Here is a 15,615-nt window from a genome sequence, read left to right on the forward strand (position 1 = left end):
TAACTTAAAAAGTAGAAAAACCTATATTAAATTCAAATTAATATTAAAGTAAATTTGTATTAAATTCATTTTGAAATTAAAAATCTGCAAATATCTCAAATACTGGAAAACGCATTGATCTCACAATCATAAGGAGGAAAATAAAAGATAAGAGGACTCACTTCAGCAACGCAAATACCAAAAATTGATGTCATTCAGAGATTAGCAGGGCCTCTGAACAAAGACCATCTGCAAATTCATAAAACATTTCACATTTTTTTAAAAAAAGCTACTATTTTTCAGAATCAACTTGGCAGAAATCAAAGTTTTAATACACAATTGGCAAGTCCGTGGAAATAGAAATTCTCATTCATTGCTGATAAAAGTCCAAGTTGGTACAATCTAAATGGAGGATAATTTTGAAGTATCTGTCCAATATTATAAGGTTTCTATCCAAGATTATATACACTTTCAGCAACCAATTCCACTTCTAGGAAAGTATCATACACACAAGTTCATATACAAAGAAAATAATGTACGTACAAGGTTATTCATTGTGGCATAGGCTGTAATAGTAAGGTTTAGAAACAAACTTCATTATCTGTCAACTAGAAACTCTTTAAATATGCCATATCCCCAGAACTGAATAGATACAGTATGATACAATTGAATATCTCACAATATGATCTAGGAAGATCTTGAAGCAACATTCTAAAGTAAAAAACACAAATACATAAAATGTGCATAGTATGATACAATTGGTATAAAACATGAGAAAAACATTCATTTATATTTGCTTTAATGTACATAGAAGTCTCTTTAAAAGTAGAGAATAAAACAGTGGTTATCAGGAGGTGATTGTGTGGAGAAAATGGGGGAGATGTAGCTCAAATAATACAACATATCTAGATAGCGACGTACAACATGAGGACCATAGTTAATATCACCTTGTATTTCGGAGTTTTGCTGAAAGAGTCAATAATTAGCTGCCCTTGCCACATATGTATACAATCAAGCAGTTATATAAAATGATAGATATTTTAATTTTCTTCATTAATCATTTTACTATCTATATATATCCCATAACATCATGCTATATACTTCAAATATACATAATAACGTTTATATTTACAAGGTCTATAGGAAGATCCCCAAGAATCTAACACAGTAATATCTATTTAGGAGTGTACTGGGAACTGGACACACAACAAATACGGTGGAAAGGAGACTTTGAATTGTATAATTTTTTTATACACTTTGATTTTAGAAACCTGTGAATTTTTAAAAACACATTTAGAGAAAATGGTTAGGAATAAGGAGTAAAACGTAGGCTTGCCTTGGGTTAGAATTACATTTCTTAATCTGATTGGTAAGCATCAGTACAGTCAGTAAGATGCTAACAGACAATAGTTTGTGTATCAAAGGAAGGTTATGATTCTCCGGAGGTTCTGATCTTGCTGAGACTGATGGATCTGCCACTGTCTACATAGCAAGAAAAGTTTTTAAAGTCTTGATAATATCACCCATTATAGCTGAAATTAGCAATAGGTTATTATTGAACATGTCTTTTTAAAACTGAGAGTGGCATTGCAGCACCTACATCAGTTTCCTCAGTTGAAGACTATGAAGCTTGCTGTTGAAATATAAAGCGTATTCAATGGTGTGCTCTGCTCTCAAGGAGAGTACATTCTACAATGGCAAATAAGCCATGTATGCAAGTACTTATAACTATAAACCTAAAAATGCAAAAGGTTAGAGAGATAAAATTCCATGGGTTTCCGAAGAGCCAGAAGTGAATTTCAGCTGGAGAGCAGAAAAGGGAAGATGAAGGGAGACTTGACAGTTGAGTAAATGTAGAAGGCCAAAAGGATTAATGAGTTATCAGCACTTAAGGGAGAGAGCATAGCCTGAGAACAGGAAGAGAGGAAGACAAGGAGAGGACAAACATAGCTCGGTCTTGCTTATGTGTAAGGTATTGCAAAAGTGGAATTGTTGGACCCAGATTATGACCCTGAATTGAAGGCTAAAAGGTTTGAATTTTATTCTATAAAACTGGGAAGATTCTGGAAGTTCATGAGAATGAAAATAATAGCATCCAAACAGCCCCTTAGCAAGCTTGACCTAGCTACAGATTTGTAGGGTGGGTTGAAGAAAGTGGTTGATCATTAGAAAAAGACAGCAAGTAAGAGCTGTCAGAAAAATCCAAGTGACACACGATAAGAATCAAGAATGCAAAGGCATCGATAAGAGGAAACAGTGGGGACTCAGTTAATATCTGTTATATGAATGGATAATAAATAAATGAAGCTAGACAGATGGAAAGAAAATAAGGAGCTATATTTTTTCCTATTTCTGACTCGTTATTAGAAGTCTGTATCCTGTCTTCCCTCCAGAGTTTTATCTCCCTGCCTAAAACCCTTAAAGGAACAGCTAGGCAGAAACAATAGCCTGTTATGAAAAGAGGAAAAGGAAATCTTGGCTTTCCTATTAAAGAGACTTCTAGAAAGATTCTGAGCTCTTGTTCTTCCTGGGAGTTTTTCTATTCAATGGAACAAAGCTGGGGAACATGGCAGAGGGCTGTGCACAAAGGGGGTTCTCAGTTGCCTTAGAAGAGATTTGGACTACTTACTTTTATTGTAGCCACAGATTACCTATTACTAGATAGGTATAAATTAGACCAATTTAAGAAATGAGAGAGAAGATAAAGGAATTCTTGTTTCCTTAGTTAGTGCAGGACTTAATCCTGGATGCTTTTAAAACATGGATGGGAAAGAAGATATCTAAGGAAGAGAGGAAAGATGGATATAAAGAAAGAAAAAAAGCTAGGAAGAGGGAAGGAGAGAGAGATAAAGAGTAAGGAAGGAAAAAAGGAAGAAAGGAAAGAAAAAAGGATAAAAGGAATGAATAAAGAAATGAAGAAAAAGAAGAAAAGGAAGGAAAAAATAAGTGATTTGGAAACTTCTCTGCTGGAAGATTTACATACATTTACCTCTAACAAATGAAATAAGCACTGTAATTTTTTATCTTACACCTATTGGTGTAATTATTATATCTCTCAAGCCATCTTACAAAGCCACTCCTTTGGGCAGCAAGTCAATAAAATACCATAGGACAATGTGAGAATATGGACTGTGTGGGAAAAGATTTTGATACAATTTATGCTTCCTTTTTAGTTCAACTGATACTGCCATGGGGGGCTGCACTTTTAGCAGTTCTTGTCAGATCCAGTTTCTATGGAAATTTTAAGCTGCTGCCATTGGATAAAGTCAATGATGCCATGGGAACAACATCCTTGATAATGTCAAGTTTCTTCTTTGACAGAGCGATTTGCTCTTTTTTTTTCTGAAATATGACAAAACCCACTGACAGTTTAAAAATTCCTTCATATATGCATACCACATGAACATTTCATGCTTGAGTTTTTCTCGAAGCAGCTATTAATATGATAATTATATATCCAAATAATAGTCTTTCTATTAACAGGATAAATAGAAAGAATAACATAAAAATCAGTATGAGGCACAGACTGTCTTCATTTAAACATAGCCGTTTAAATCACACCTTATGTGTAGACATGTTTTTTATGTGGACTGCTTTCTCCATTAAATATATGACACGTCTTAGTAGGGCAGAGAAACTCTCTCTTCTGCTCTGTATTTTCTTACACCTATCTTGTTATTCACCCCACAACCTATCACTTCACGGTGTTAAAAATCTTAGCTTCTTTCAGACACTGTAGCCTTCAGTTTACAACTAGCCACTGCTGAGAGGGGTTAGCAGCAGAAAGAAACTGTACAGTGAAGGGTGAGGTGGGAAAAAGTATTCTCTTAATAAAATATTTGTTGGGTAACTTCAACCAATACAGGTCACCTACTGAGTAAAGATATTATTCATTCTGAGCAAATATTTTAAATTGTTTCACAATGTATTCTACTTATTTGTATGAGCATGGTTAATATGCAAACTGGATCATCCCTTGGAAACCTGAAAGTGAATTTTGTGGTAATACAAGGAACCCTAGGTTAATCAGCAGATATCTTCCACGTGCCTTAATTTACAAATGCCCACAATAAAAAGGAGACAGAAGGAGCCAGGGAGATTGGATGCAGTGGCCACCTGTTGATATTCACTCAGAGTGGCTGGCAAGATATTCACCCTTAGGAAAAGTTATAGATTGTAATCTCAAAACTTTTGGAAGGCCAAAAGGTTTCATTGAGGCATGCTGAAGGCAGCTGCCTCATTAACATTAGCTTAGAAAAGAGATAGAGACCATCAAAGACCTTCCAAATTTAAGTCTGTTTACCCCACATCCCTTTGTCTCCACTCTGTTTACTCATGTAAGTTTTGTGCTGGGTGGTCATCTCCTGGGGAAGATCAAAGGGGAATCACCTGTTAATAGTATTTACTTTGGGGCCGGGAACCTAAAGCTTTTATCAGTCGTAAAACCATTCTCTTAACCACGTTAATTACCCACAAGTGTGTTAACTTAGAACCTCTATTGTAAAGTCTACCAAATAAAAGTGTGGATGAACAGGGAGTCTTGGGCGATGGGTTGATTTTCGCCCTCTGAAAGCAGCCAATGGCCATCCCTAGTCCACTTGTATCATTGTAATGGTGTGACAGTGCATTCTTTCGAGTCAGGGTCTACAGGTCCGATTTCTGCAGGTGGTGGTGAACGTCTCAGCCATCAAGGTAAGTGAAGTCCTATTTCTTCTTCCAGTTCTTTTTCCTGTTAGGAGAAGCTTGTGTGTGTGTGTGTGAATATGGGAGTAATATGAAAGACTAAAACGTGGATTTTAGAATACTGCATGGCAAAATTCAACCTCAATGGAAAATTTACCAAGGGTTGATTTTAATTTGTTTGATATTGTTCTTGATTTGTTTAATGGTGGGTGGGGAGGGTTAATGGAGATGACAGAAAAGCGAAATCCTGTCAAGCCATTTCTTAGTACAGCAACTGCTTCTTTAACTATCACTCTTCCGTTTCATAAAAGCAGACCTCGGCAACCACTTGATCAGATTTTTAAAAATTAAAAATAGGTTGGGCATGTCTTGTGCATGTGTTGCGTCTCTCCCAGTTTCCTTCATTCCCCTTGTCCTGCATGTATCCTCTTTGGATTTCCTCTGTCTCCAAAGACCATAAACAGTATGCAGAGCTCAGTTAAAAGATCCTTCTCAATCCTGTTGAAAAACTCACGCTTTGAATGAAGAGACCTTCCAAACAGGCTTTGTGTGAGCCACATGGCTGTTTATTCACCTGGGTGCAGGTGGGATGAAGCCGAAAAGGGCATTAGCAAAGGGCAGTGGGATAGGAGTTGGTTTTATAGGTTTGGGTAGTTCAGTTACAATGGCAGGGTTGGGTGATAGGTATTTATATTATCATAAGAACAGTTAAGATGGCAGGGATGGGTGACAGGTATTTACATTATTATAAGAACAGTTAAGATGGCAGGGTTGGGTGAGGGGCTTGCCCAGGGAAGCTCCGCTGGGCAATCAGGTACAATGGCAAATGGAGGCAGAGGGTGGGAGATATCCGACAAGGCAAGCAGGACTTCAGAATTTCAGGCTCCAGGCTTGCATATGGAGACCTGACATACCTGCCATTTTATATATGTAAAGAGAAAGAATTAGAGAAGAGGAGTGATAATAGGTTTCAGTGGGTGGGGGTGAAGTTTCCCAAGGCTTCTTCAAGCGGGATTGGGGGCAGGGTGGAAACCTAAAAATAGGAAAGAGTTTAGACTGGGAGATTTTGGGGAAAGGGGTAATATTGTGGAGTTGTAGAAGGAGCATTTGTTGTATTGACTGATTGGTTATTGCTTGTATATAATTTTGTAGTAATTGAGAGATTAATTGGAAAAACAGGGTTTAAATAAGAGAAGGAGAAAGATAGTATCAGAGGAGGTTAAGTGTGTGGAGGGAGACCTTTTGTTTTTTGGTGTATGAGGAAGCATGTGGTATATATAAGTAACCAGTCACTATTATTAACAAGATTGGGTTTGAGCAGAGAACGGGAGCCAGATTAAGAGGGAAATATTAGCTGTAATTGCCGGGAGGAAACATGTAAACCAGCAACTTAAACAAAAGCAGGGCATGTAAAAGTAAATGAGTACAGTGAATTTGAGCACAGACAGAAAATAATAGAAACAGACTTTTTGAGGTGTGGTTTAAGTGGTAGGGCCGGCTGCATAAAGGCAGAGAAGGCGAGGGGCTGAAAGTGTGTGAGGTGTAAAGAGAAAACTTTGGAGGTTAAGTGGGGCATAGCCTGTGATTTTGAGAGACTTTAAGAGTATTAAGGCGGCAGCTGCTGCTGCGCCTTGTCATGAAGGCCAGCCCAGGACTGTTAGGTTAAGTTGTTTGGATAAAAAGGCTACAGGCTATGGGCCTGGCTCGTATGTGAGACTCCTGGCCACACAGCCCTGGATTGTAGCAGTCTATAATGAAAAAGTGTTGAGAGGGGTTGGGGAGAGCTAGGGAGGGAGCTGTTTTTTAAGGAATGAAAGGAGGAGTGAGGAAAGGAGTTAGGATTAATGGGGTTGGATAAGTTTTCTTTAGTGAGTTTATACAACGGCTTAGTTAGAATAGCAAAACCTGGTATCCACAGGTGAAAGTAGCAACCACACCCAGGAAGGAGAGAAGCTGTTGTTTGGTGGATGGGGTTGGGGTTTGGGAAATTAACTGGATACGGTTGGCAGGGAGGGCACATGTATGCTGGCAAAAGATTATAACAGATAGGGAAGAAACTTTGGCTTTGGAAGGGGATACATGATACCCCTTTAAGTGTAGATGCTGAAGAAGCAGGAGGGTGAATTAAAAGGCCATGTTGCAATAGATGGGTGATAACAGGCTTTACTTTTAAAGCCTGTGTGGGTTGGGGTACTGGGGCTGGGCAGGGTAAGTGAGGGTGGTTAGGTTTTAAGGGGATGATGAGGGGTGAGTGACTTGTAGTAACAGATGGGGAGGTGGTTTACACCCTAGGTTTAAGGTAGGGGGACATAAGGGGAGCTATTGAGGGAGGTACGGGTTCAGGGAGGAGGGTGGCAATGAGGTGTGGCTGTAGCCCCGAATAGATAAGGAAGCAGACAATTTTGCTAGGATATCTTGGCCTAACAGGGGAACTGGACAAGTGGGGTTGATTAGATAAGAATGTGGGAAGGAGTGCTGGCCTAACTGACACCAGACCTGGGGAGTTTTGAGAGGCCTGGAGGCCTTGCCTTCAATTCCCACAACAGTTATGGAGGCCAAGGAGACAGGTCCTTGAAAAGAAGGCAGCGTGGGGTGGCTGTCTCCATGTTGATTAAGAAGGGGATGGATTTACCCTTCACCATAAGAGTTACCCGAAGTTTGGCGTCCGTGATGGTCCACGGGGGCTTCTGAGATGCTAGGGCAGCGTTAGTCTTTAGCTGCCAAGCTGAAGATCGGTGCTTCAGGAGCTCTGGGAGCAGCGATGTGAGTCGGACAGTCGACTTTCTGTGAGGGCCCTACACAGATGGGGCAGGGCTTAGGAGAAACCCTGGGCTGCGGGCATTTCTTGGCCCAGTGGCCAGGTTTCCAACATTTGAAGCAAGCTCCAGGAGGGGTGGCTAGATGCACTGCAGTCTGGGCACTCTGAAGTCTCTGTGAGCCGGTGGTGTGTCTGGGGTTTGTTTTACAGAAGAGGCAAGCATCTGTAGTTCTGAGATGTGCTGCCACTGGGCAGAATTTTCCCTATTTTTGAACACCTTGAAGGTGAGGTTGCTAAATTCCTGTTGTGGGGTTTGAGGGTCAGATTTTAATTTTTGTACCTTTTTGTAATGTTGGGGTTGATTGGGTGATAAAATGCATATTGAATGTTTTTTTTATGGGTGAGAGTAGAAGAAATAAGGATGACATTTAAGTCACTCCAGGTGAGATTATAGGACTGGGTTAAGTATTGGAGGATTTGATGAAAAGGAGCCTAACCGGTGGCCAGTTTGGAAAGGTTGGATAAAGGAAAAGGAATGTGCACCCTAACTATGCCTTTGGCTCCAGCCGCCTCTGTAAGGGGGAATTGTTGGGTAGGGCAGAGGAGGTAGCCACGGGACTAAACTGTAAGCTGGGCCGAGTATGAGGTGGGGAGGTGACAGGAGGGGCATAAGGAGGTGGGTTGTGGGCAGAGAAAGAGGAGGAAGGCTCCGGGGGTGGGGTTAGGTTGTGGATTATGGCCTGGTTCAGACAGGTGGGGAGGAGTCTGGTTGGAAGGGTTGATGGACAAGGAAGATTCTGGCTTACCAGCAAAGGAAGGAGGGGCAGATGGAAGGGAAGAGAAGGAGTAGAGATTAGGGAGGGATTGGTGTGTAAAAAAATGCCTGGACATAGGGAATTTTAGACCATTTGCCTGTGTTGCAACAAAAATTGTCTAAATTTTGTAAAATGGAGAAGTTGAAAGTGCCATTTTTTGTCCAATTGGAGATGCCATTGTTTAACTTGTATTGTGGCCATGCAGTGTTACACAAGAGGATGAGACGTTTGAATTTTAGGTCAGGAGACAGTTGAAGAGGCTTGAGGTTATTTAGAACACAGGCCAGCGGAAAGGAGGGAGGAATTGAGGACGGACGATTGCCCATAGTTATGGAAAGGCAGCAGAGACAAGGAGAATAGGCATGCAACCCAGCCACTCAGCAGGCGTCCCTAGTTGAGCCTGGGTTGAACCTCGTCCTTGGTGAGCAGCCAAAGAGAGTGTCCTCTACATTGACCTGCCACCAATATCGGCCATGAGCCTGGTGGTCGAGTGACTAGGGTGAACGTCTCCACAATAGTCAAGCCCCTGGGGAAACTGGATCCCCCAATCCATGACCTATGTAGGATGTTCCCATCATGAACCCATGGAAGAACTTGGTCTACCTGATTTTCCTTGTCTTTATGGCGGAAAAAGGACAAAACCGAAAGGGGTAGGAAGTGGAAAGGAAAAGACAAAAGGATGGGAAAGCAAAAAGGAGACTGCTTACCAAGATAGCCGGTGGTGTGTGTCTGTAGGCTGGTCTGATGACCCCAGGTCAGTAGGTAGATCTCTTTATGGAGGGAGCACAAGAACAGGGACGGGGGTTTGGTACCCCATAGGAGTTCCCCCATCCCAGGTTTCCGGCACCAAATGTTGAAAAACGAGCACTTTGAATGAAGAGATCTTCCAAACAGGCTTTGTGTGAGCAACATTGCTGTTTATTCACCTGGGTGCAGGTAGGCTAAGGCCAAAATGGGCATTAGCAAAGGGCAGTGGGATAGGAGTTTGTTTTATAGATTTGGGTAGTTTTTTGGGGGTTGAGGGTGTTGCAGAATAAGTTCAGTTACAGTGGTGGGGGATAGGGGCAAGGAGTATACATGACCACAAGTTCAGTTACAATGGCAGGGTTGGGTGATAGGTATTTACATTATCATAAGAACAGTTAGGATGGCACAGTTGGGTGACAGGTATCTATATTATTATAAGCACAGTTAAGATGGCAGGGTTGGGTGAGGGGCTTGTCCAGGGAAGCTCCTCTGGGCGATCAGGGACAATGGCAAATGCAGGCAGTGGGTGGGAGACAATCAGCCGAGGTGAGGCAAGCAGGACTTGAGACTTTCAGGCTCCAGGCTTGCATATGGGAACTGACAAATCCCTATATGAGACAGGGACAAATCTGAGTGAACAATGAGACCAGTAAACAATATCATGCCTACAATATCAGTACTTTGGGAGGGAGAAGCAGGAAGATTGCTTGAGCCCAGGAGTTCGAGACCAACCTGGGAAATATAGTGAGACTCTATCTCTACAATAAAAATTAAAAGAAAGAAGAAATTAAATGTGTGCCTGTGGTCTCATCTACTTGGGAGGCTGAGGAAGGAGGATTGCTTGAGACCAGGAAGTTGAGGCTGCAGTGAGGCATGATCATGTGACTACACTCCAGCATGGGTGACAGAGCACAGCTTTGTCTCAAAAAAATTAAAATTAATGTGTTAATTACTTATCTTTCCCCAGATATGATGCAAATGAAAAAACGGATACAATTTAATGTTTCATAAACATAGTGAGACTTTTTCTCTTTTGCCTATTCAGTCCAATGTGATTCTCAGCTTTCTTCTCATTGGTTTTTGTGGTTATAGATGAATTGCCGTTATCCCATTTTTCAATTCGAAGAAGCTCAAGGGGATAAAATCACTTTGAGTAATCTTTTAAGTGTGGTGGGGTCCCTTCTGTTATGTCAAGAACAGGTTGGCCTCAAAGGTGAATGTGCCATGATGCCATAGACCAGAGTCAGCTGTTCCACTTTAGTCAGGGATCACTAACATAGGCAGGTTGTAGGACTTAGATAGACCAGGGAAAGTTTTAAATCAATAATGATATTTGGATACAAATGTTGAGAATCAGTTATACCTGAGCTTCTCCACCAAGTACTCTCACCATTATTCAGAGGGTAATGGTCTTAACTGACATTAATTCTGCTTATTCTCAGAACTATTTGGTTGACTCTGTTCTTTTAGAGATTTGCATAACTGAGAGTTTTATTCAGAAATCTTCCTCAATGTTTGCAGGAAGATAAAAGCTATATTTTCAGCTTGACAGAGTGGCATATGTGCCTGGGAGCTTCCATGATGCCAGGGTAGAAATGAAGTGTTTCGTCTCTCCCAGCTCCCTTCATTCCCCTTGCCCTGCATGTATCCTCTTTGGATTTTTTTTCTGTCTCAAAAGACCATAAACAGTATTCAGAGCTCAGTTAAAAGATCTTTCTCAATCCCTATGTGAGACAGGGACAAATTGGAGTGAACAATAAGACCAGTAAACAATCCATTCCCAACTGCTGCCCTGAATTTAAACCATAGTATCTTGGGATGCTGATTCATCAAAGCTGCATTGGCTTTGACATGAGAGCCTCCCTAGGTAGCAGTCTTGGGAGGATAAAAAGGCTAATCACACTGCACTTTTGGAAAGAAAAATTGGATCTCTATGTAGTGCTGGTTCATGTATCATCACTATTTTCAGGACAAGTGAAATGTCAAGTCTAAAATACCCTCCAGCTATCTATAAAATAATGTAAGCCAGGTACACAGTCATGGCAGAGTTTTGAAATATTACTAAATTCGCTTTCTCCATCAGGAAAAAAACCCAAAATATATATTTTCTTCCTCACATTTATCAAAAAGGGTACTGAGTTAAAAGTAAAAATATGGCAACAGTCTGGTGTCCTGCCAAATTTAATCTATGTCAAATAGTCCAATCTATTCCACAAAAAAATGCATTGTAGTAAAATTGGAAGGTGATATCAGTACAATTCTTGATTTTTCATTCTTTAAGACTGCTTTATATACTTGTGTGTATAAAAGGCAGTGTATTATGTGTTTGGCTATTGCTAATCCTATAAATTAACTCTTCTGTTCACAAAATGGAGAACTACTGGAGATTAAAGATATTTTATTTCTTTTTTTTTCTACTTTAGTAAACTTTTAAAAGATTTACATTCATATGTAGTATATAAAATTATGGAAACACAAATGCTTGTATATATAAGGGGTAACCCACTTTTAACAAATTAATTGAAGTGTAATGTTAATGGTTAAGGCTGAAATAGGTGGTAGAATCATGAATAATGGTTCTTTTTTTTAACATATAAGCCATGGTTAATGTTATCAAATTTATTTTATTTTGTATTATTTTAATCATAAAAGAAAACATAGGCTAATTGCTGCCAATATACATTTTGAACAGTGATAATGTTCTGTAAATTTGAAATTATTTATTTTCTCAATCAACAGTTAATTCATATGACTACTTCATATTAATCACCAGTGTAGGTTTTAAGAACAAACATACTGTTTCTCTCCATTGAACTCCTAATCTATAAGTATTAGCATAATATTTTTTTAATGAAGACTTTTAAAAATAAAAAAGTCTCTCACAGTTTTTAAGTTATTTAAAATGATTACAAATTGGCACCACACAAAGATAAAATTTTGGTCCATCTCTGAAGAATTTTTCTCCATATGTTTTCATATATAACTAGAAAATGAAAGCAAAGAGATTGTATCTTTATATTGATTGTGGAAAAATAGTCCAGAAAAGATGTTCATGTCAGTGATATTCATATCAATTCTATATATACTGATCTTGTATTAAAAAAATGAAACTCTGCTTACCCACATAACTTAATTATCATTTCAGTTTTCTTTTTTACTTAACTTTTATTTTAGGCTTGGGGATACATGTGAAAGTTTATTAAATAGACACATGTCATGGTGGACGGCTTGTACACATTATTTCATTGCCCAGATATTAAGCCCAGTACCCAATAGTTATCTTTTCTGCTCTTCTCCTTCCTCTGCAAGTTGACCCTAGTGTCTGCATTGTGAAAAGCAGTATGGTGATTTCTCAAAGAGCTAAAAGCAGGACTACCATCTGACCCAGCAATCTCATTACTGGGTATATACCCAGAGGAATATAAATCATTCTACCATAAAGGAACATGCACACGAATGTTCATTGCACCACTAATCACAATAACGAAGACATAGGGTCAAGCCAAACACCCATCAATGACAGATTGGATAAAGAAACTGTGGTACATATACACTTTGGAATATAGTGCAGCCATAAAAAAAGCACAAGATCATGTCTTTTGCAGAAATATGGATGGAGCTAAATGCTATTATCCTTAGCAAATGAACGCAGGAACAGAAAACCAAATACTGCATGTTCTTACAGGTGGAAGCTAAATGATAATTTATCATTTCAACTTTCAAAGACGTGATATTAATGTCTCAGTTAGCAGGTCAAGCTTTCAATTCTAAGATTTGCTGAAGGAGAGAAGACAGATGATAGGAATGAGTTCTTATTCTTCCTTTGTTGCCTTCTCTGCTATAAGATCCCCACCTCCCCCTAATTATCTGGAGCTAGTACCCAGGACCTTGACTTAGAAAATAAAATGAATATTACTGTAAAACAGAACAAGATATCTTTACTAGTTGAGACCTCTGAGAACAGTCGACATCGATATTGCTCTGTGAAAAGAAAAATAAGAGGGCAGAAAATAATCATGTAAATTAGGGTACCAAAATATATTAGCAAGATTCACTCACTTTTTCCACATTAGCATGGACAATGCCTCACTCCAGAAGTAAATTTTCCACTTAAAAATAGAAATTCTTTAGTCAAAAGAAGCCTTAATTTTATGTAATGCACACTTGCCTATGTTGTAATGAAATCTAAATCCAGAGTGATTAATCTCAGAAATGGTAAAGCTCTCTTGTCCTTGATTATGATGCCTGGCAAGCAGATATTCTTGATATCTGAGTAATTTAGAAAGGCATATTTATCTTAAACCTGTTGAAATTTAAGCTGCAACACCTCTCACTGGCATAGGCAACCACTAATAAATGTCTAGCAATTTTGAACTTGTATTTGTCAGATTTTATTAAAAATTACTCCTCCAAATTGTGTAATCTTCTGATTCCACAAAACCTCAATCCTCCTGTGATGATGTGGATATTGTATAAAGTTTCATGTTGTTGTAACTTATCAACGCTTTATTGGGATTGACTAGAGTGATAAAGGTCTAGCCAATTAAAATAATCTAGACTGGATCATTAGATACTTTCCTGTTTCAATATCCAGGCACTTTTATTAATTATGAATCAAAGCTTCTTCCACTTTAATAAGAACTCATTTCTTACCACCACTCATTAAATAAAGCTAACTAATATCAAGGTAGCTTCAGAATTTATACTTACTTAAATAAAAACAGTTTTATTACACATGTTCTCACTCATAGGCGGGTATGGAACAATGAGAACACATACATGGACACTGGGAGGGGAACCTCACACACTGGGGGCTGTTGGAGGGGGCCAAGGGAGGGACAACAGGGGGCGGGTGGCGAGGTTGGGGAGGGATAACATGGGGAGAAATGCCAGATGTAGGTGATGGGGGGATGGAGGCAGCAAACCACATTGCCATGTATGTACCTATGCAACAATCCTGCATGATCTGCACATGTACCCCAGAACCTAAAGTACAATTTAAAAAAATAATAATGTTTACCTTTATAAAAAAAAAAAAAAAGTTTTAATATGCAAGGTAAAAAATGTAGAAGATAAGATGAAGCTATATTTCATGACAAAGAATTTTTCACATAGTAATTTTATCATATTGAAACAAAACTTTGACTTATGTACAAAGGAGAGAAATTCTATGAAAGTGGCACTTCCGGTTTATTTAATTTTCTGTACTTTATTTATTGTTCACATAGAAGATAATTTAGGAGTCTTCCTAATAAGGTAATTTTAAATAATGTTCTGTCCCTACTATGAAATATTTCTCCCTCTCAACTAAGTATACTTAACATTAAGTTTTAGTTATATGATTGATAGTAGAAATAAATAATAAACACTTCAACATTTATCACATTATTGTAAGAGAGGAGCATAATATCAATAAAAACTAAAACAACAAAAAAGAAAGAATAAGGGTGAGCAGACCTTGATGTAAATTTCTGAAACCATAAGTGACAAATCCAGAAATACAGAAGACTTCCTGACCACCTGAAGTAAATGTATATGTATGTATATATATGTTTATGAATACAAGAATACATTAGAATATAGTTAGTATGCATTTATTCTAATTATTACATTTTATAAAGAATTTTTATATAAGGAAATCATTGAGCTTTTATTAAAAGACTTTAACCCTTTGAGAGTTTAGGAAAACATAACATATTTTAAGTAGTAAAAGCAAATGAAATCTAATTAGATAATATCAAGTTATTCATCACAAGATCCCCTAAATGGTAGGATCCTAGAAAAAGGCTGCACTTGGTTGGAAAAACATTTACCTCCCAACATTGGCACACTGGGAATTAACTTAAATTTAGTAGAAGACAATTTATTTGAAGTGGAAAAAAATCTATGTTTAATTCCAAAATAAATTTAATATTGTCTTTGAGAAAAACTTAAATTTAATGTTCTATAGTCACCGACTCCATGAGAAGAGTAGATTGGAAAAGATGACTTTTCAGGAACAGATTTCACAACACTATAATGTTGATTAATATATTAATAAATATTACTAGGATAGTATGTAAGGGGCCCATGGCCATTTATATCTGAGAAATTTTATAACACCCTGAATCACTTTCTTAAAGAATTTTATAAAAAAACAAATTTTGCCATAAACAAACCTGTTGCTTTTTAAAATCTAAGATTCTCAAACATTTTGATTCTCAATCTTGTTTTCTCTAAACAGCTTTTACCAAGTAGTATTCTATTCACAAAATGCAATAGGTCAACAGAATGGAGAAGACAAGTGTTCCTCTAAGTTTTACAGAGTAGGTTTTCTATAAATATTTATTTTATGAATAAATCAAAGCCAGATATAATGTTATAAATGAACTACATTCTGAGACTCAATTTCATTTATATACTGTTTTCCTTATTTAGTTGGTGTCTTTATCTTGTCTGTTTTGTGTTGGTATAACACAATACCTGATGATGAGTAATTTGTGAAGAAAGATGGTTTGTTCAGCTCATGATTCTGGTGTCTGGAAAGTCCAAAAGCATGGCACCGGCATCTGCTTGGCTCCTGGTGTGGGTCTTTGTGCTGCCATCTCACAAGGTAAAATGGGAAGCAGAAAGTGCAAAGGGAGAAAACACTGG

Source organism: Sapajus apella, unplaced genomic scaffold, assembly GCF_009761245.1.
Source record: "Sapajus apella isolate SASKATOON/1434 unplaced genomic scaffold, GSC_monkey_1.0 scaffold1, whole genome shotgun sequence".
Taxonomy (NCBI): domain Eukaryota; kingdom Metazoa; phylum Chordata; class Mammalia; order Primates; family Cebidae; genus Sapajus; species Sapajus apella.